The following is a 20514-nucleotide window of genomic DNA, read 5'->3' on the forward strand; positions in this document are numbered from 1 at the left end:
ACAACTCCCAACATTTATAGGGCCCCATGTTTGCCATCCCATGTATGAAATAAATATATGTGCCATGCCCTGGGGCCCAGGAGCCATAAAATCTGCCCCATTTCCCCCATATACCCAGGAAAACCAAGTCTGGGCCTTTGGGGGTGAAGGTGACGCGGAGACACAAGTATCACCCCCAAGTGAGTGACAAACTGACACAAACAAGTAAACAGGGAGCTTCCCATTCCCAGAGAGACGAGCCGGCCCTTCCCTCCAACCCAACCCAAGGAAGCCGTCACACAGCACATTGTGTCAGGGGGAGAAGGAGAGGGTAGGACAGAAATAGCACTGGTACAAGAGGAGCCCGGGAAAGGGTTAAAAGGAGGGGGGCAGTTAGGGAGAATGGGGAAAAGGAAAGAGGGAAAGAGTTAAGGGGGGGGGGCATTTATATCCCAGCTGGGGCAGGAAAGAAGCCCATTTGGGGCAGAGAGAACGACAAGGAGTGATGGACTGAACTGGGGGGAAAGATGCGCAGAGAAGCGAATGGGAGCGAAACACGTGGAGGTGGTGAGTAACGTCCCCATAACCCTAAATCCCTTCTGCCCTCATCCCACTGGCATCTCCCCTCTCCCCTGGCACAACTCTGCCCTCATCCCCCTGGCATCTCCCCTCTCCCCTGGCACAACTCTGCCCTCATCCCCCTGGCATCTCCCCTCTCCCCTGGCACAACTCTGCCCTCATCCCCCTGGCATCTCCCCTCTCCCCTGGCACAACTCTGCCCTCATCCCCCTGGCATCTCCCCTCTCCCCTGGCACAACTCTGCCCTCATCCCCCTGGCATCTCCCCTCTCCCCTGGCACAACTCTGCCCTCATCCCCCTGGCATCTCTCTGCTCCCCTGGCACAACTCTGCCCTCATCCCCCTGGCATCTCCCCTCTCCCCTGGCACAACTCTGCCCTCATCCCCCTGGCATCTCTCTGCTCCCCTGGCACAACTCTGCCCTCATCCCCCTGGCATCTCTCTGCTCCCCTGGCACAACTCTGCCCTCATCCCCCTGGCATCTCTCTGCTCCCCTGGCACAACTCTGCCCTCATCCCCCTGGCATCTCTCTGCTCCCCTGGCACAACTCTGCCCTCATCCCCCTGGCATCTCTCTGCTCCCCTGGCACAACTCTGCCCTCATCCCCCTGGCATCTCTCTGCTCCCCTGGCACAACTCTGCCCTCATCCCCCTGGCATCTCTCTGCTCCCCTGGCACAACTCTGCCCTCATCCCCCTGGCATCTCTCTTCTCCCCTGGCACAACTCTGCCCTCATCCCAGCTCTGCCCTCATCCCTACTCTGCCCTTATCCCCGCTCTGCCCTCATCCCAGCTATGCCCTTATCCCTGCTCTGCCCTCATCCTGCTCTGCCCTGGCATCTCTCTGCTCCCCTGGCATCTCTCTGCTCCCCTGGCACAACTCTGCCCTCATCCCTACTCTGCCCTCATCCCAGCTCTGCCCTCATCCTGCTCTGCCCTGGCATCTCTATGCTCCCCTGGCACAACTCTGCCCTCATCCCAGCTCTGCCCTCATCCCCGTTCTGCCCTGGCATCTCTCTGCTCCCCTGGCACAACTCTGCCCTCATCCCCCTGGCATCAACTCTGCCCTCATCCCAGCTCTGCCCTCATCCCGCTCTGCCCAGGCATCTCTCTGCTCCCCTGGCACAACTCTGCCCTCATCCCCCTGGCATCAACTCTGCCCTTATCCCAGCTCTGCCCTCATCCCGCTCTGCCCAAGTATCTCTCTGCTCCCCTGGCACAACTCTGCCCTCATCCCAGCTCTGCCCTCATCCCGCTCTGCCCAAGCATCTCTCTGCTCCCCTGGCACAATTCTGCCCTCATCCCAGCTCTGCCCTCATCCCCGCTCTGCCCTGGAATCTCTCTGCCCCCCTGGCACAATTCTGCCCTCATCCCAGCTCTGCCCTCATCCCCGCTCTGCCCTGGAATCTCTCTGCCCCCCTGGCACAACTCTGCCATCATGAAATATTAACCGCACATTTTGTTATGTGGCTTCTTCTGCACTCAGTCCCTTTAACCCTATCATTGCACCCCCTCCCCATCCCTATGTGCCCCCTGCACATCCCTATGTGCCCCCCGCTGGATCCCGGGGTACCAGGACAAGCCACTGGGGCTCTAGAGTCAAACAAAAGGGACTTTATGTGGGTCTGATGGATGTTTGGATCTGAGAGCATCGTTTGTACATGGAATTTTGGCAGCGTTGCCTCAGCGCTGTATTATCTGTGTGGGGTTTTCATGAAAAAAACACAATAAATCAATTTTAGCTCTTTTCATTTTCAAATATTGTAATTTTGTTTTATGTGCTTTTTCAGGTTCAGCGTCCTTATTGCCCCTTGTAAATACCCCAGCAATCACAGCCTGCAGTAAAGTAAATGTGTCTTTTTGCTCCTGTTATACATCTGTTTTTACTGGAATACAGAGGGGTGTTAGAGCTCAGGGCTGTTTCTGAACTTTAACACCCCATAGAGCAGTTGTATTCCATTCTGACACATGTATCTGCATTCATTACGTTTTCCTGACAGTCAGCAAAGTATTAATAAATGGGGAAAATATAAGAGTGTAATGAATCCCCCTAAATAGCCCCAAAACACATTGTACTTTTAAAAGCATTGCCAACTGTATGTATAAACCACTCGCATTCCATGTACAGCTCTGTTGTGTCTTGTAGGGACAAGGTTTAGCCTCCCCCAGTACTTCATTATACAGGTATGGGATCCGTTACCCAGAAACAACTTATCCAGAAAGCTTTGAATTACGGGAAGGCCTTGCACTTGATCCCAACTAGGATATAATTACCCCTTATTGGGGCAGAACAGCCCTATTGGGTTTATTTAATGGTTAAATGATTCCCTTTTCTCTGTAATAATAAAACAGTACCTGTACTTGATCCCAACTAAGATATAATTACCCCTTATTGGGGCAGAACAGCCCTATTGGGTTTATTTAATGGTTAAATGATTCCCTTTTCTCTGTAATAATAAAACAGTACCTGTACCTGATCCCAACTAGGATATAATTACCCCTTATTGGGGCAGAACAGCCCTATTGGGTTTATTTAATGGTTAAATGATTCCCTTTTCTCTGTAATAATAAAACAGTACCTGTACTTGATCCCAACTAAGATATAATTACCCCTTATTGGGGCAGAACAGCCCTATTGGGTTTATTTAATGGTTAAATGATTCCCTTTTCTCTGTAATAATAAAACAGTATCTGTACTTGATCCCAACTAAGATATAATTACCCCTTATTGGGGCAGAACAGCCCTATTGGGTTTATTTAATGGTTAAATGATTCCCTTTTCTCTGTAATAATAAAACAGTACCTGTACTTTATCCCAACTAAGATATAATTACCCCTTATTGGGGCAGAACAGCCCTATTGGGTTTATTTCATGTTTAAATGATTTTTTAGTTGGCTTAAGGTATAATATGGGAAAGATCCATCCCAGGTCCCAAGCATTCTGGATAACAGGTCAATTAGGCTGAACGTTTATGATTGATCTGATTCTGATCTGTCCGAGTCTCTAATCAAACCTTCTATCTGGTTTCTCCCTAGTAAGAATAACTGCAATAGTAACTGTAGGTGAATTATTTGTATCAAGTAGATATGAAATGTTCATTTCCATTATTAATGGGTTCATGGATAGTTCCTTCCCGGCAAACATTGTTCTCAGCTGAATGAATGAAGATTTAGCATGAGAAATTGAATTATCTTCTAAAATACTTTTTAATTGTACATTACATGTTTCATGTGGCCCTATCTACTTCACTTTATGTTCCTCCTGGCCATATCTACTTCACTTTATGTTCCTCCTGGCCCTATCTACTTCACTTTATGTTCCTCCTGGCCCTATCTACTTCACTTTATGTTCCTCCTGGCCCTATCTACTTCACTTCATGTTCCTCCTGGCCCTATCTACTTCATTTCATGTTCCACCTGGCCCTATCTACTTCACTTTATGTTCCTCCTGGCCCTATCTACTTCACTTCATGTTCCACCTGGCCCTATCTACTTCACTTCATGTTCCACGTGGCCCTATCTACTTCACTTCATGTTCCACCTGGCCCTATCTACTTCACTTCATGTTCCACCTGGCCCTATCTACTTCACTTCATGTTCCACCTGGCCCTATCTACTTCATTTCATGTTCCACCTGACCCTGTCTACTTCACTTCATGTTCCACCTGGCCCTATCTACTTCACTTCATGTTCCACCTGGCCCTATCTACTTCACTTCATGTTCCACCTGGCCCTATCTACTTCACTTCATGTTCCACCTGGCCCTATCTACTTCACTTTATGTTCCTCCTGGCCCTATCTACTTTATTTCATGTTCCACGTGGCCCTATCTACTTCACTTCATGTTCCACCTGGCCCTATCTACTTCACTTTATGTTCCTCCTGGCCCTATCTACTTTATTTCATGTTCCACCTTACCCTATCTACTTTATTTCATGTTCCACCTGGCCCTATCTACTTCACTTCATGTTCCACCTGGCCCTATCTACTTCACTTTATGTTCCTCCTGGCCCTATCTACTTCACTTCATGTTCCACGTGGCCCTATCTACTTCACTTTATGTTCCTCCTGGCCCTATCTACTTCATTTCATGTTCCACCTGGCCCTATCTACTTCACTTTATGTTCCTCCTGGCCCTATCTACTTCACTTCATGTTCCACCTGGCCCTATCTACTTCACTTCATGTTCCACCTGGCCCTATCTACTTCACTTCATGTTCCACCTGGCCCTATCTACTTCACTTCATGTTCCACCTGGCCCTATCTACTTCACTTCATGTTCCACCTGGCCCTATCTACTTCATTTCATGTTCCACCTGACCCTGTCTACTTCACTTCATGTTCCACCTGGCCCTATCTACTTCACTTCATGTTCCACCTGGCCCTATCTACTTCACTTCATGTTCCACCTGGCCCTATCTACTTCACTTCATGTTCCACCTGGCCCTATCTACTTCACTTTATGTTCCTCCTGGCCCTATCTACTTTATTTCATGTTCCACGTGGCCCTATCTACTTCACTTCATGTTCCACCTGGCCCTATCTACTTCACTTCATGTTCCACGTGGCCCTATCTACTTCACTTTATGTTCCTCCTGGCCCTATCTACTTCACTTCATGTTCCACGTGGCCCTATCTACTTCACTTTATGTTCCTCCTGGCCCTATCTACTTCATTTCATGTTCCACCTAGCCCTATCTACTTCATTTCACGTTCCACCTGGCCCTATCTACTTCATTTCATGTTCCACCTGGCCCTATCTGCTTCATTTCATGTTCCACCTGGCCCTATCTACTTCATTTCATGTTCCACCTGGCCCTATCTGCTTCATTTCATGTTCCACCTGGCCCTATCTGCTTCATTTCATGTTCCACCTTACCCTATCTACTTCATTTCATGTTCCACCTGGCCCTATCTACTTCATTTCACGTTCCACCTGGCCCTATCTACTTCACTTCATGTTCCACCTGGCCCTATCTGCTTCATTTCATGTTCCTCCTTGCCCTATCTACTTCATTTCATGTTCCACCTGGCCCTATCTACTTCACTTTATGTTCCTCCTGGCCCTATCTACTTCACTTCATGTTCCACCTGGCCCTATCTACTTCACTTCATGTTCCACCTGGCCCTATCTACTTCACTTCATGTTCCACCTGGCCCTATCTACTTCACTTCATGTTCCACCTGGCCCTATCTACTTCACTTCATGTTCCACCTGGCCCTATCTACTTCATTTCATGTTCCACCTGACCCTGTCTACTTCACTTCATGTTCCACCTGGCCCTGTCTACTTCACTTCATGTTCCACCTGGCCCTATCTACTTCACTTCATGTTCCACCTGGCCCTATCTACTTCACTTCATGTTCCACCTGGCCCTATCTACTTCACTTCATGTTCCTCCTGGCCCTATCTACTTCACTTCATGTTCCACCTGGCCCTATCTACTTCACTTCATGTTCCACCTGGCCCTATCTACTTCACTTTATGTTCCTCCTGGCCCTATCTACTTCACTTCATGTTCCACGTGGCCCTATCTACTTCACTTTATGTTCCTCCTGGCCCTATCTACTTCATTTCATGTTCCACCTTGCCCTATCTACTTCATTTCACGTTCCACCTGGCCCTATCTACTTCATTTCATGTTCCACCTGGCCCTATCTGCTTCATTTCATGTTCCACCTGGCCCTATCTACTTCATTTCATGTTCCACCTGGCCCTATCTGCTTCATTTCATGTTCCACCTGGCCCTATCTGCTTCATTTCATGTTCCACCTTACCCTATCTACTTCACTTCATGTTCCTCCTGGCCCTATCTACTTCATTTCATGTTCCACCTGACCCTATCTACTTCACTTTATGTTCCTCCTGGCCCTATCTACTTCACTTTATGTTCCACCTGGCCCTATCTACTTCACTTCATGTTCCACCTGGCCCTATCTACTTCACTTTATGTTCCTCCTGGCCCTATCTACTTCACTTCATGTTCCACCTGGCCCTATCTACTTCACTTCATGTTCCACCTGGCCCTATCTACTTCACTTCATGTTCCACCTGGCCCTATCTACTTCACTTCATGTTCCACCTGGCCCTATCTACTTCACTTCATGTTCCACCTGGCCCTATCTACTTCACTTCATGTTCCACCTGGCCCTATCTACTTCACTTTATGTTCCTCCTAGCCCTATCTACTTTATTTCATGTTCCACGTGGCCCTATCTACTTCACTTCATGTTCCACCTGGCCCTATCTACTTCACTTTATGTTCCTCCTGGCCCTATCTACTTCACTTCATGTTCCACGTGGCCCTATCTACTTCACTTCATGTTCCACCTGGCCCTATCTACTTCACTTTATGTTCCTCCTGGCCCTATCTACTTCATTTCATGTTCCACCTGGCCCTATCTACTTCATTTCACGTTCCACCTGGCCCTATCTACTTCACTTCATGTTCCACCTGGCCCTATCTGCTTCATTTCATGTTCCACCTGGCCCTATCTGCTTCATTTCATGTTCCACCTGGCCCTATCTACTTAACTTCATGTTCCACCTGGCACGGTTTACTGTGAGAAACCCCCTACCCAACATCCCCCGGCAGGGCATTACCCAACCCCCTCACTGCCCTCACCGTGAGGAACCCCCTACCCAACATCCCCGGGCAGGGCATTCCCCAACCTCACTGCCCTCACCGTGAGGAACCCCCTACCCAACATCCCCCGGCAGGGCATTCCCCAACCCCCTCACTGCCCTCACCGTGAGGAACCCCCTACCCAACATCCCCCGGCAGGGCATTCCCCAACCTCACTGCCCTCACCTTGATGAACCCCCTACCCAACATCCCCCGGCAGGGCATTCCCCAACCTCACTGCCCTCACCGTGAGGAACCCCCTACCCAACATCCCCCGGCAGGGCATTCCCCAACCCCCTCACTGCCCTCACCGTGAGGAACCCCCTACCCAACATCCCCCGGCAGGGCATTCCCCAACCCCCTCACTGCCCTCACCGTGAGGAACCCCCTACCCAACATCCCCCGGCAGGGCATTCCCCAACCCCCTCACTGCCCTCACCGTGAGGAACCCCCTACCCAACATCCCCCGGCAGGGCATTCCCCAACCCCCTCACTGCCCTCACCTTGATGAACCCCTACCCAACATCCCCCGGCAGGGCATTCCCCAACCCCCTCACTGCCCTCACCGTGAGGAACCCCCTACCCAACATCCCCCGGCAGGGCATTCCCCAACCTCACTGCCCTCACCTTGATGAACCCCCTACCCAACATCCCCCGGCAGGGCATTCCCCAACCTCACTGCCCTCACCGTGAGGAACCCCCTACCCAACATCCCCCGGCAGGGCATTCCCCAACCCCCTCACTGCCCTCACCGTGAGGAACCCCCTACCCAACATCCCCCGGCAGGGCATTCCCCAACCCCCTCACTGCCCTCACCATGAGGAACCCCCTACCCAACATCCCCCGGCAGGGCATTCCCCAACCCCCTCACTGCCCTCACCGTGAGGAACCCCCTACCCAACATCCCCCGGCAGGGCATTCCCCAACCCCCTCACTGCCCTCACCGTGAGGAACCCCCTACCCAACATCCCCCGGCAGGGCATTCCCCAACCCCCTCACTGCCCTCACCTTGATGAACCCCCTACCCAACATCCCCCGGCAGGGCATTCCCCAACCCCCTCACTGCCCTCACCATGAGGAACCCCCTACCCAACATCCCCCGGCAGGGCATTCCCCAACCCCCTCACTGCCCTCACCGTGAGGAACCACCTACCCAACATCCCCCGGCAGGGCATTCCCCAACCCCCTCACTGCCCTCACCGTAAGGAACCCCCTACCCAACCCCCCCCGGCAGGGCATTCCCCAACCCCCTCACTGCCCTCACCGTGAGGAACCCCCTACCCAACCTACTCAACCCCCCAAGCTGCTTCAAACAAAAGTTCCATTCTAAAAGGGGGGCTCTTGACCTTTCTTCTTTTCTGGGTCTGTTCTTTTCTATGGAACACAGTAAAGCTCTAATGTTGCATCATGAGTGCAATGAATAGGACTCGTGCCGAACATACTTTCTGTCAATTGTTTTAATTAAGAAAAATATCTGTTTTTTGTTATTTCTTGAGTCGAGCAGGGCAAACGGGGAGACTGGAGCTACTCTGTGTTTCTAAATTCTTGGTTCTTGCAAGGTAGATAATCAGATTTTCAGTTGCACAGATAAACCCCCTGCAAATGGCCTTCTGCTTATCTGTAAGATGAAAGCATAAAAGGGTGAAGGCAGGGTGTTTGTTTATACAGAGGTCATAAGTGTGAAACCAAACAATTCTCAGTTACTGCTTTAAAGGTAAACAAAAATGTAAATATGTTTTTCTTTAACGGAAAAGTATAAGCAGAATGCACGGCCCCAGTAATTACTGATCTCTACGTGGGCAACAATACGACTTCCGCTAAAGCTTCCAATTTACTGAGGCCACGGCAGGATTATACAAGATTAGGATTTGCCAAACAGAAAGCGCTCTGTATAACAACACCAATGAAATGGAGGCAGGCACTGGCAGATGTGGGTATGGGGGGGTCAGTTGTATTTACAGAGCAGAGTAGATTCAGTGCTTGGTACGAACGTTGGTGCCACTGCTACATCCAGGCTTACTATTGCTTTACTCATTAGAGTTACCCTCAGTATTTAACTGGTATAGTCGGTAAATCACCAACTGGTATTACAAATGTACTGGCAATGTACAATGTAATACCCTATAAATCCCCTCCTTTCCTCACCTTCCCCGCTGCTGACCAGCCTTTATAATCCCAGGCTCACTTTTGCCCCTCCCATTGCCCCACCTACTTGGCCCATTTCACCGCCCTTTCCCCCCCTCATTTCCTTATCATAGCCCTGCCCCCAAATGACATCATGGCCCGCGCCCAACCTGAAGACCTAAATTATGGGGGAAAAAAAGATGGCAACCCTATGCTGACTGCACCTTTGCCTTAGCACCCATAAGCTCAAGGCTCACATCTGTATGGGCCTAATGGAGAATGGAACTTTAAGTAACCGAGGGGCAGGGTCGGACTGGGGGGTTCATGCCGGCCGCATCCCCCGCACCTCCCTAACCCCCTGCAGGGTCCCCTACCCAACGTCCCCTACCCAACGTCCCCTACCCAACGTCCCGCCGGGGGAGTACTGGCAAGTGTTAGGTCTGGCCTGCCGGGTCCCACTAGGGCTGGGGCCCCCTGGATTTTTTCCCGGTGTCCCGGCAGCCCAGTCCGACCCTGCCGAGGGGTGGGAATTAGTTGGGTACAGCCTAGTGATCAAAATCTCCAACCAATTCAATCCATTGCACCAAGTCAGGATACCTGCCCATGGAGTGCATCTTCTGTGATTTCCCAGAAGCCCCTGCGTGGCCTTGGGGTGGGCAAATGTGATTCCTACTCTGCACCTAGCCCAAGCCCACTTAGGGGCTACCTGGGAAGTCAGCTTTTAGTAAGCAGCTTTTCAATTGGTCGTCATTTTTTTTATAGTTTTTGAATTATTTGCCTTCTTCTTCTGACTCTTCTGACTTTTAAATGGGGGTCACTGACCCCGGCAGCCAACACAACTATGGCTCTGTGAGGCTCCAATGACTTATTTTTCTATATAGGCCCTTCTCTATTCATATCCCGGTCTCTCTTACAAACCATTGCCTGGTTGCTCGGTTCAGTTGGACCCTAGCAACCAGATAGCTGCCGCAAACTGCAAACTAGAGAGCTGCTGAACAAAAAAGATAAATCATTAAAAAAAATTGCAAGTAATAAAAAATAAAGACCAGTTGCAAATTGTCTCAGAATAGCCCTCTCTATGGCATTACCTAGATAGAAAGCAATGGGAAAGTGACATTTCACATGAGCAAAGCCCAACTGTCACCTGTAATAAGGCAGAGAGTCACAGACTTCCATTTACAGCACTGCTGGCTGTGGGGGGTCTGATTTAACTAGGAAAGTAGAAAGTGGGGTAAACAAAACCACTATAGAAACGTGAACAAAATTAAAAAGTGATTAGTAGAAATTCAAGCTTTATTTACCCTTTAAACCTATCTGGTTCCAGTGTTCTGGGCACAATCCAGATCATTATTTAAAGGAGAAGTAAACCCTTTTTAATAGCTTGGCTCACTCCAAAGCCCCCCCCCCCCCCCCAACTGCCCTGCTGGGACCCACTAAATTCCCCCCATTTTCAATACCTGGTTCTAGTAGTGTATAATCTCCCAGCAGGACGGGGAAGTTTAGGGGGGGCCCCAGTAGCGTATGGTTATGGAGGTGGGGGGCTAATCTATTAAGAAGGGTTTACTTCTCCTTTAAATGGCAGATCTGCCGCTGTGGAAATCTGGAACCGGCAAAGCGCTGACTCTTCATTTGGCGAATGATATTGGCGATCGGCGGTGTAATTTAATATCCTCCGTCACGTTCCCCCGGGGTCCGACCCTTCTCCAGTCCCATCCAGGGAAAGATAAACAGGAGGGAAAAGACAGAATGAAACCCCATCCCGTTCTCTGGGATTATTCCGACTCAGTACAGAATATTTACAGACTCCTTAATGCACTGGGGCAGTTAGTGAGTCAGAAAAGCAGCTTTTTTTGCTTTATTGCCCCCCATTGACTTGCACTGCATTCATTTTAATTCAGGGATCAGCAGGGTCGGACTGGGGGGTGAAGGGCCCATCGGGGCCCGGCAGATGTCCCCTAACCCCCCCCAAAGGGCCCCGCTACCCCCCCTCGCAGGGTCCCCCACATGACGTCCTACCCTGAGCCTGTTAATTTAATGGGTCAGGGGAGGAGCGGTGCAAGAGTCAGGTCTGGCCCACCGGGGCCCATTAGAGCCGGGGCCCACCAGGATTTTTCCCAGTCGGCCCACTCCGACCCTGGGGATCAGGAATTTTTCAGGTTTAGATAATAACCAGCCCCCCAATTTGTTATGCACCCCCCAGTGATTCTAACTGCTACCCCCACCTATGGGGGCAGTTAAAGATATGGTATTTTTTATATTTTGTATCAGTTATTTTTTTGTCCAGCAGCTCTCCAGTTTTGGTATTTTAGCAGCTATCTGGTTGCTATGGTGCGGTTTAACCTAGCAACCAGGCGCTTGTTGGAACACGAGTTGGGAATATGAATAGAGGAGGGCCTAAATAGAAGGAGAAGTAATAAAAAAAAGTAATAATGACAATAGAATTGAAGTCCTGTAGAGCAATAGATTTTGGCTGCCGGGGTCAGTGACCCCCATTTCAAAGCTGGAAAGAGACCAATTGCACAGTTGCTAGGAATGGGACATTCTATAACTATAACATGCTATATACTTACCCTTTGCTCACAGGATCCCAATGTGGCCCCTCACCCAGCAGCTGGATCCCTTATTGGCTCTGTAGGGAAGAGAATGACAGTCAGTCAGTGGGTTGCAGAACCTCGTAGCAACGATGAACCCCCCCCCCCCCCCAATTGTGAATTAAGAGCTCATTTCATCCCACTGTGTCACCTATGGGCTTAAATTAAGCTGAGAATATTGTCATTTCCATGGCAACCTACTGTATATCCAGCTCCTCTGGTCTCATTTCAGAGGAACAATCAGCGCCTTGTGTTACTGGACTGGGTATATACTATCTGGCGCTGATCCATTAATAAAGTTAATACATTGGCTTTGTGGACCAAAAACCATAATGTACCCCCTACTGTAAATGATAAGGATATTAGCAGTCACTGAGGGGTTCTGTGCCCCCATATAAAGGCACAAGGCTGCAGGCTGAGTTATACAGGGAACTCTGAGTATCACTCATGTATTATAAGGGATAATGTACCCCCTACTGTAAATGATAAGGATATTAGCAGTCACTGAGGGGTTCTGTGCCCCCCATATAAAGGCACAAGGCTGCAGGCTGAGTTATACAGGGAACTCTGAGTATCACTCATGTATTATAAGGGATAATGTACCCCCTACTGTAAATGATAAGGATATTAGCAGTCACTGAGGGGTTCTGTGCCCCCCATATAAAGGCACAAGGCTGCAGGCTGAGTTATACAGGGAACTCTGAGTATCACTCATGTATTATAAGGGATAATGTACCCCCTACTGTAAATGATAAGGATATTAGAGGTCACAAAGTAGCTATATGACCATATAAACACACAAGACCTCAACATATTTTATCTGCATTAATGTGGATATTATTATCACTTGTATTTATGGCTTCTACACATGAGATTATACGTCAGTTTGCTGACAGGCACCCATTGGTTACAGGGTTAAATAATAGGGTTCATATAGTCTCCACTGAAGTCTTTACACCAGTCAGAGTCCCTAGTTACTTCCCAGTAGTCAACCCCCATTACATAGATGCAGATTCAGCCCTGGTAGTACAGAATATACAGAATATACAGAAAATCAGGTTGCTTCCGTTACCAAGTGCCCAACAGATACAAACAGAGGCTGTCACTGTGCCAGAACCTTATGTTTCCAAAAACAGATCCAGGTTTATTTAGTTATTTTGCCCCTTTCTGCGCAGGGAATATATATATACAACAGCCAAGGCCTTCGCTATTGAGTCTAGTTATGTACTGGTGACACCTAGTGGACACTCGCTGAACTACAGTTATTTCCTAAAGCCGGTAGGAAGGAATCCTTGGGGCTGGGCTGTGCTTAGTAGAAGGGGAGTCACCCCATACCAAGAACCCAACAATCAGGTAATACCTGGTGGAGAAATATGGACACTCTGTTATGTCTATTTGAAGCGCCCTCTAGTGGTCAGTGTTGAAATCAGCCTGTGTCTGTCCCCAACAGAACTGTCAGACACACAGAGCTACTAGTAGCAGCTACTTGTCACGGCTACTAAAACAGACAATGCTGATCATTTAATGATAATTGTCTCTATGTGTGTTTAAGCAGAGGCAATTCTCAGTATTGTCTATGTAGTTGCTACTAAGTAGGTAGCTCTGTGTGTCTTATTCAGCACTGAATATGGAGGCCAAACAAGCGCTGCTCCCATTCCCCCCACTCTGTGAGAGACAAGAGCCAGACACAAGGTCACATGTAGTGTAGATAACCCAAATACCATGAATATTTGCTCTGCCAGATTCCTCTCTGGTTTCTATAAGTTTAATTATAGCATAGAATAATGTAGGGCCGAAAAATGTCAGCACAACAATATCCGCAGGGCAGCAGAATATATATTTATATTGACACCCAGTGACGCTACACGTTGGGCTTATTTACTAACAGGGAGGCGCTGAGGTGATGGGGCTTTGCGCTTTTTGTCTTCAGTATTGCGAAAATGTGCGGCTTTATATTTCGTTTCTAGACTGGCTTGGGGGGCAATAATGAGAGGCTGAACTTGGGGAACATTTGTCTTTTTGTATATAATGATACTATATCAGTGTTTGTGTTGTTACAATAATAAGGGGGTATCTGCACACCTCTGTAGGTGTAAAGGTGGGTGTTAGTACTGTATAGGTGGGTGTTAGTACTGTATAGGTGGGTGTTAGTACTGTACAGGTGGGTGTTAGTACTGTATAGGTGGGTGTTAGTACTGTATAGGTGGGTGTTAGTACTGTATAGGTGGGTGTTAGTACTGTATAGGTGGGTGTTAGTACTGTACAGGTGGGTGTTAGTACTGTATAGGTGGGTGTTAGTACTGTATATGTGGGTGTTAGTACTGTATAGGTGGGTGTTAGTACTGTACAGGTGGGTGTTAGTACTGTATATGTGGGTGTTAGTACTGTATAGGTGGGTGTTAGTACTGTACAGGTGGGTGTTAGTACTGTACAGGTGGGTGTTAGTACTGTACAGGTGGGTGTTAGTACTGTACAGGTGGGTGTTAGTACTGTATATGTGGGTGTTAGTACTGTATATGTGGGTGTTAGTACTGTATAGGTGGGTGTTAGTACTGTATAGGTGGGTGTTAGTACTGTGTAGGTGGGTGTTAGTGCTGTATAGGTGGGTGTTAGTGCTGTACAGGTGGGTGTTAGTACTGTACAGGTGGGTGTTAGTACTGTATATGTGGGTGTTAGTACTGTATAGGTGGGTGTTAGTACTGTATAGGTGGGTGTTAGTACTGTATATGTGGATGTTAGTACTGTATAGGTGGGTGTTAGTACTGTATAGGTGGGTGTTAGTACTGTATAGGTGGGTGTTAGTGCTGTATAGGTGGGTGTTAGTACTGTATAGGTGGGTGTTAGTACTGTATATGTGGATGTTAGTACTGTATAGGTGAGTGTTAGTACTGTATAGGTGGGTGTTAGTACTGTACAGGTGGGTGTTAGTACTGTATAGGTGGGTGTTAGTACTGTATATGTGGGTGTTAGTACTGTATATGTGGGTGTTAGTACTGTATATGTGGGTTTTATTACTGTATATGTGCTTGTTAGTACTGTATATGTGGGTGTTAGTACTGTATATGTGGGTGTTAGTACTGTATATGTGGGTTTTATTACTGTATATGTGGGTGTTAGTACTGTATATGTGGGTGTTAGTACTGTATATGTGGGTGTTAGTACTGTATATGTGGGTTTTATTACTGTATATGTGGGTGTTAGTACTGTATATGTGGGTTTTATTACTGTATATGTGGGTGTTAGTACTGTATATGTGGGTGTTAGTACTGTATATGTGGGTTTTATTACTGTATATGTGGGTGTTAGTACTGTATATGTGGGTGTTAGTACTGTATATGTGGGTTTTATTACTGTATATGTGGATGTTAGTACTGTATAGGTGGGTGTTAGTACTGTATATGTGGGTGTTAGTACTGTATATGTGGATGTTAGTACTGTATATGTGGATGTTAGTACTGTATAGGTGGGTGTTAGTACTTTATATGTGGGTGTTAGTACTGTATATGTGGGTGTTAGTACTGTATATGTGGGTTTTATTACTGTATATGTGGGTGTTAGTACTGTATATGTGGGTGTTAGTACTGTATATGTGGGTGTTAGTACTGTATATGTGGGTTTTATTACTGTATATGTGGGTGTTAGTACTGTATATGTGGGTGTTAGTACTGTATATGTGGGTGTTAGTACTGTATATGTGGGGTGTTAGTACTGTATATGTGGGTTTTATTACTGTATATGTGGGTGTTAGTACTGTATATGTGGGTGTTAGTACTGTATATGTGGGTGTTAGTACTGTATAGGTGAGTGTTAGTACTGTATAGGTGGGTGTTAGTACTGTATAGGTGGATGTTAGTACTGTATAGGTGGGTGTTAGTACTGTATAGGTGGGTGTTAGTACTGTATATATGGATGTTAGTACTGTATATGTGGGTGTAGTACTGTATATGTGGGTGTAGTACTGTATATGTGGGTGTTAGTACTGTATAGGTGAGTGTTAGTACTGTATAGGTGGGTGTTAGTACTGTATAGGTGGATGTTAGTACTGTATAGGTGGGTGTTAGTACTGTATAGGTGGGTGTTAGTACTGTATATATGGATGTTAGTACTGTATAGGTGGGTGTTAGTACTGTATATGTGGGTGTTAGTACTGTATATGTGGGTGTTAGTACTGTATATGTGGATGTTAGTACTGTATAGGTGGGTGTTAGTACTGTATAGGTGGGTGTTAGTACTGTATAGGTGGGTGTTAGTACTGTATAGGTGGGTGTTAGTACTGTATATGTGGGTGTTAGTACTGTATATGTGGATGTTAGTACTGTATAGGTGAGTGTTAGTACTGTATAGGTGGGTGTTAGTACTGTACAGGTGGGTGTTAGTACTGTATAGGTGGGTGTTAGTACTGTATATGTGGGTGTTAGTACTGTATATGTGGGTGTTAGTACTGTATATGTGGGTGTTAGTACTGTACAGGTGGGTGTTAGTACTGTATAGGTGGGTGTTAGTACTGTATATGTGGGTGTTAGTACTGTATATGTGGGTGTTAGTACTGTATATGTGGGTTTTATTACTGTATATGTGGATGTTAGTACTGTATATGTGGATGTTAGTACTGTATAGGTGGGTGTTAGTACTGTATATGTGGGTGTTAGTACTGTATATATGGATGTTAGTACTGTATAGGTGGGTGTTAGTACTGTATAGGTGGGTGTTAGTACTGTATATATGGATGTTAGTACTGTATAGGTGGGTGTTAGTACTGTATATGTGGGTGTTAGTACTGTATATGTGGGTGTTAGTACTGTATATGTGGATGTTAGTACTGTATAGGTGAGTGTTAGTACTGTATATGTGGGTGTTAGTACTGTATAGATGGGTGTTAGTACTGTATATGTGGATGTTAGTACTGTATAGGTGGGTGTTAGTACTGTATATGTGGGTGTTAGTACTGTATATATGGATGTTAGTACTGTATAGGTGGGTGTTAGTACTGTATAGGTGGGTGTTAGTACTGTATATGTGGGTTTTATTACTGTATAGGTGGGTGTTAGTACTGTATATGTGGGTGTTAGTACTGTATATATGGATGTTAGTACTGTACAGGTGGGTGTTAGTACTGTATAGGTGGATGTTAGTACTGTATAGGTGGGTGTTAGTACTGTATAGGTGGGTGTTAGTACTGTATAGGTGGGTGTTAGTACTGTATATATGGATGTTAGTACTGTATAGGTGGGTGTTAGTACTGTATAGGTGGGTGTTAGTACTGTATATGTGGGTGTTAGTACTGTATAGGTGGGTGTTAGTACTGTATAGGTGGGTGTTAGTACTGTATAGGTGGATGTTAGTACTGTATATGTGGGTGTTAGTACTGTATAGGTGGGTGTTAGTACTGTATAGGTGGGTGTTAGTACTGTATAGGTGGGTGTTAGTACTGTATATATGGATGTTAGTACTGTATAGGTGGGTGTTAGTACTGTATATGTGGGTGTTAGTACTGTATATGTGGGTGTTAGTACTGTATATGTGGATGTTAGTACTGTATAGGTGAGTGTTAGTACTGTATATGTGGGTGTTAGTACTGTACAGGTGGGTGTTAGTACTGTATATGTGGGTGTTAGTACTGTATATGTGGGTTTTATTACTGTATATGTGGGTGTTAGTACTGTATATGTGGGTGTTAGTACTGTATATGTGGGTGTTAGTACTGTATAGGTGGGTGTTAGTACTGTATAGGTGGGTGTTATTACTGTATAGGTGGGTGTTAGTACTGTATAGGTGGGTGTTAGTGCTGTATAGGTGGGTGTTAGTGCTGTATAGGTGGGTGTTAGTACTGTATAGGTGGGTGTTATTACTGTATAGGTGGGTGTTAGTACTGTATAGGTGGGTGTTAGTGCTGTATAGGTGGGTGTTAGTGCTGTATAGGTGGGTGTTAGTGCTGTATAGGTGGGTGTTAGTGGCTGTTAGGTGGGTGTTAGTACTGTATAGGTGGGTGTTAGTACTGTATAGGTGGGTGTTAGTACTGTATAGGTGGGTGTTAGTACTGTATAGGTGGGTGTTAGTACTGTACAGGTGGGTGTTAGTACTGTATAGGTGGGTGTTAGTACTGTATATATGGATGTTAGTACTGTATAGGTGGGTGTTAGTACTGTATATGTGGGTGTTAGTACTGTATATGTGGGTGTTAGTACTGTATATGTGGATGTTAGTACTGTATAGGTGGGTGTTAGTACTGTATATGTGGATGTTAGTACTGTATAGGTGAGTGTTAGTACTGTATATGTGGGTGTTAGTACTGTACAGGTGGGTGTTAGTACTGTATATGTGGGTGTTAGTACTGTATAGGTGGGTGTTAGTACTGTATATGTGGGTGTTAGTACTGTATATGTGGGTGTTAGTACTGTATATGTGGGTTTTATTACTGTATATGTGGGTGTAGCTTAGTGGGTGTTAGTACTGTATATGTGGGTGTTAGTACTGTATAGGTGGGTGTTAGTACTGTATAGGTGGGTGTTATTACTGTATAGGTGGGTGTTAGTACTGTATAGGTGGGTGTTAGTACTGTATAGGTGGGTGTTAGTGCTGTATAGGTGGGTGTTATTGCTGTATAGGTGGGTGTTAGTATTGTATAGGTGGGTGTTAGTACTGTATAGGTGGGTGTTAGTACTGTATAGGTGGGTGTTAGTACTGTATAGGTGGGTGTTAGTACTGTATAGGTGGGTGTTAGTACTGTATATATGGATGTTAGTACTGTATAGGTGGGTGTTAGTACTGTATAGGTGGGTGTTAGTACTGTATAGGTGGGTGTTAGTGCTGTATAGGTGGGTGTTAGTACTGTATAGGTGGGTGTTAGTACTGTATATGTGGATGTTAGTACTGTATAGGTGAGTGTTAGTACTGTATAGGTGGGTGTTAGTACTGTACAGGTGGGTGTTAGTACTGTATAGGTGGGTGTTAGTACTGTATATGTGGGTGTTAGTACTGTATATGTGGGTGTTAGTACTGTATATGTGGGTTTTATTACTGTATATGTGCTTGTTAGTACTGTATATGTGGGTGTTAGTACTGTATATGTGGGTTTTATTACTGTATATGTGGGTGTTAGTACTGTATATGTGGGTGTTAGTACTGTATATGTGGGTGTTAGTACTGTATATGTGGGTTTTATTACTGTATATGTGGGTGTTAGTACTGTATATGTGGGTTTTATTACTGTATATGTGGGTGTTAGTACTGTATATGTGGGTGTTAGTACTGTATATGTGGGTTTTATTACTGTATATGTGGGTGTTAGTACTGTATATGTGGGTGTTAGTACTGTATATGTGGGTTTTATTACTGTATATGTGGATGTTAGTACTGTATAGGTGGGTGTTAGTACTGTATATGTGGGTGTTAGTACTGTATATGTGGATGTTAGTACTGTATATGTGGATGTTAGTACTGTATAGGTGGGTGTTAGTACTTTATATGTGGGTGTTAGTACTGTATATGTGGGTGTTAGTACTGTATATGTGGGTTTTATTACTGTATATGTGGGTGTTAGTACTGTATATGTGGTGTTAGTACTGTATATGTGGGTGTTAGTACTGTATATGTGGGTTTTATTACTGTATATGTGGGTGTTAGTACTGTATATGTGGGTGTTAGTACTGTATATGTGGGTGTTAGTACTGTATATGTGGGTGTTAGTACTGTATATGTGGGTTTTATTACTGTATATGTGGGTGTTAGTACTGTATATGTGGGTGTTAGTACTGTATATGTGGGTGTTAGTACTGTATAGGTGAGTGTTAGTACTGTATAGGTGGGTGTTAGTACTGTATAGGTGGATGTTAGTACTGTATAGGTGGGTGTTAGTACTGTATAGGTGGGTGTTAGTACTGTATATATGGGTGTTAGTACTGTATATGTGGGTGTTAGTACTGTATATGTGGGTGTTAGTACTGTATATGTGGGTGTTAGTACTGTATAGGTGAGTGTTAGTACTGTATAGGTGGGTGTTAGTACTGTATAGGTGGATGTTAGTACTGTATAGGTGGGTGTTAGTACTGTATAGGTGGGTGTTAGTACTGTATATATGGATGTTAGTACTGTATAGGTGGGTGTTAGTACTGTATATGTGGGTGTTAGTACTGTATATGTGGGTGTTAGTACTGTATATGTGGGTGTTAGTACTGTATAGGTGGGTGTTAGTACTGTATAGGTGGGTGTTAGTACTGTATAGGTGGGTGTTAGTACTGTATAGGTGGGTGTTAGTACTGTATATGTGGATGTTAGTACTGTATAGGTGAGTGTTAGTACTGTATAGGTGGGTGTTAGTACTGTACAGGTGGGTGTTAGTACTGTATAGGTGGGTGTTAGTACTGTATATGTGGGTGTTAGTACTGTATATGTGGGTGTTAGTACTGTATATGTGGGTGTTAGTACTGTATAGGTGGGTGTTAGTACTGTATAGGTGGGTGTTAGTACTGTATATGTGGGTGTTAGTACTGTATATGTGGGTGTTAGTACTGTATATGTGGGTTTTATTACTGTATATGTGGGTGTTAGTACTGTATATGTGGGTGTTAGTACTGTATATGTGGGTGTTAGTACTGTATAGGTGGGTGTTAGTACTGTAT

At 45.9% G+C, this 20514-nt stretch overlaps 1 protein-coding gene across 1 annotated transcript in view; it reads left to right on the top strand.

The window, feature by feature from the left end:
* Positions 1–470: 470 nt before the first annotated feature.
* lgi4 (leucine-rich repeat LGI family member 4) overlaps positions 471–20514 on the top strand; it is a 32803-nt gene continuing 12759 nt past the window's right edge. The window contains 1 exon segment of the mRNA NM_001045625.1: positions 471–546. The gene's annotated coding sequence lies outside the window, so the exon portion shown is untranslated.

The sequence above is a fragment of the Xenopus tropicalis genome, chromosome 7 (genome assembly GCF_000004195.4).
Source record: "Xenopus tropicalis strain Nigerian chromosome 7, UCB_Xtro_10.0, whole genome shotgun sequence".
Classification (NCBI taxonomy): domain Eukaryota; kingdom Metazoa; phylum Chordata; class Amphibia; order Anura; family Pipidae; genus Xenopus; species Xenopus tropicalis.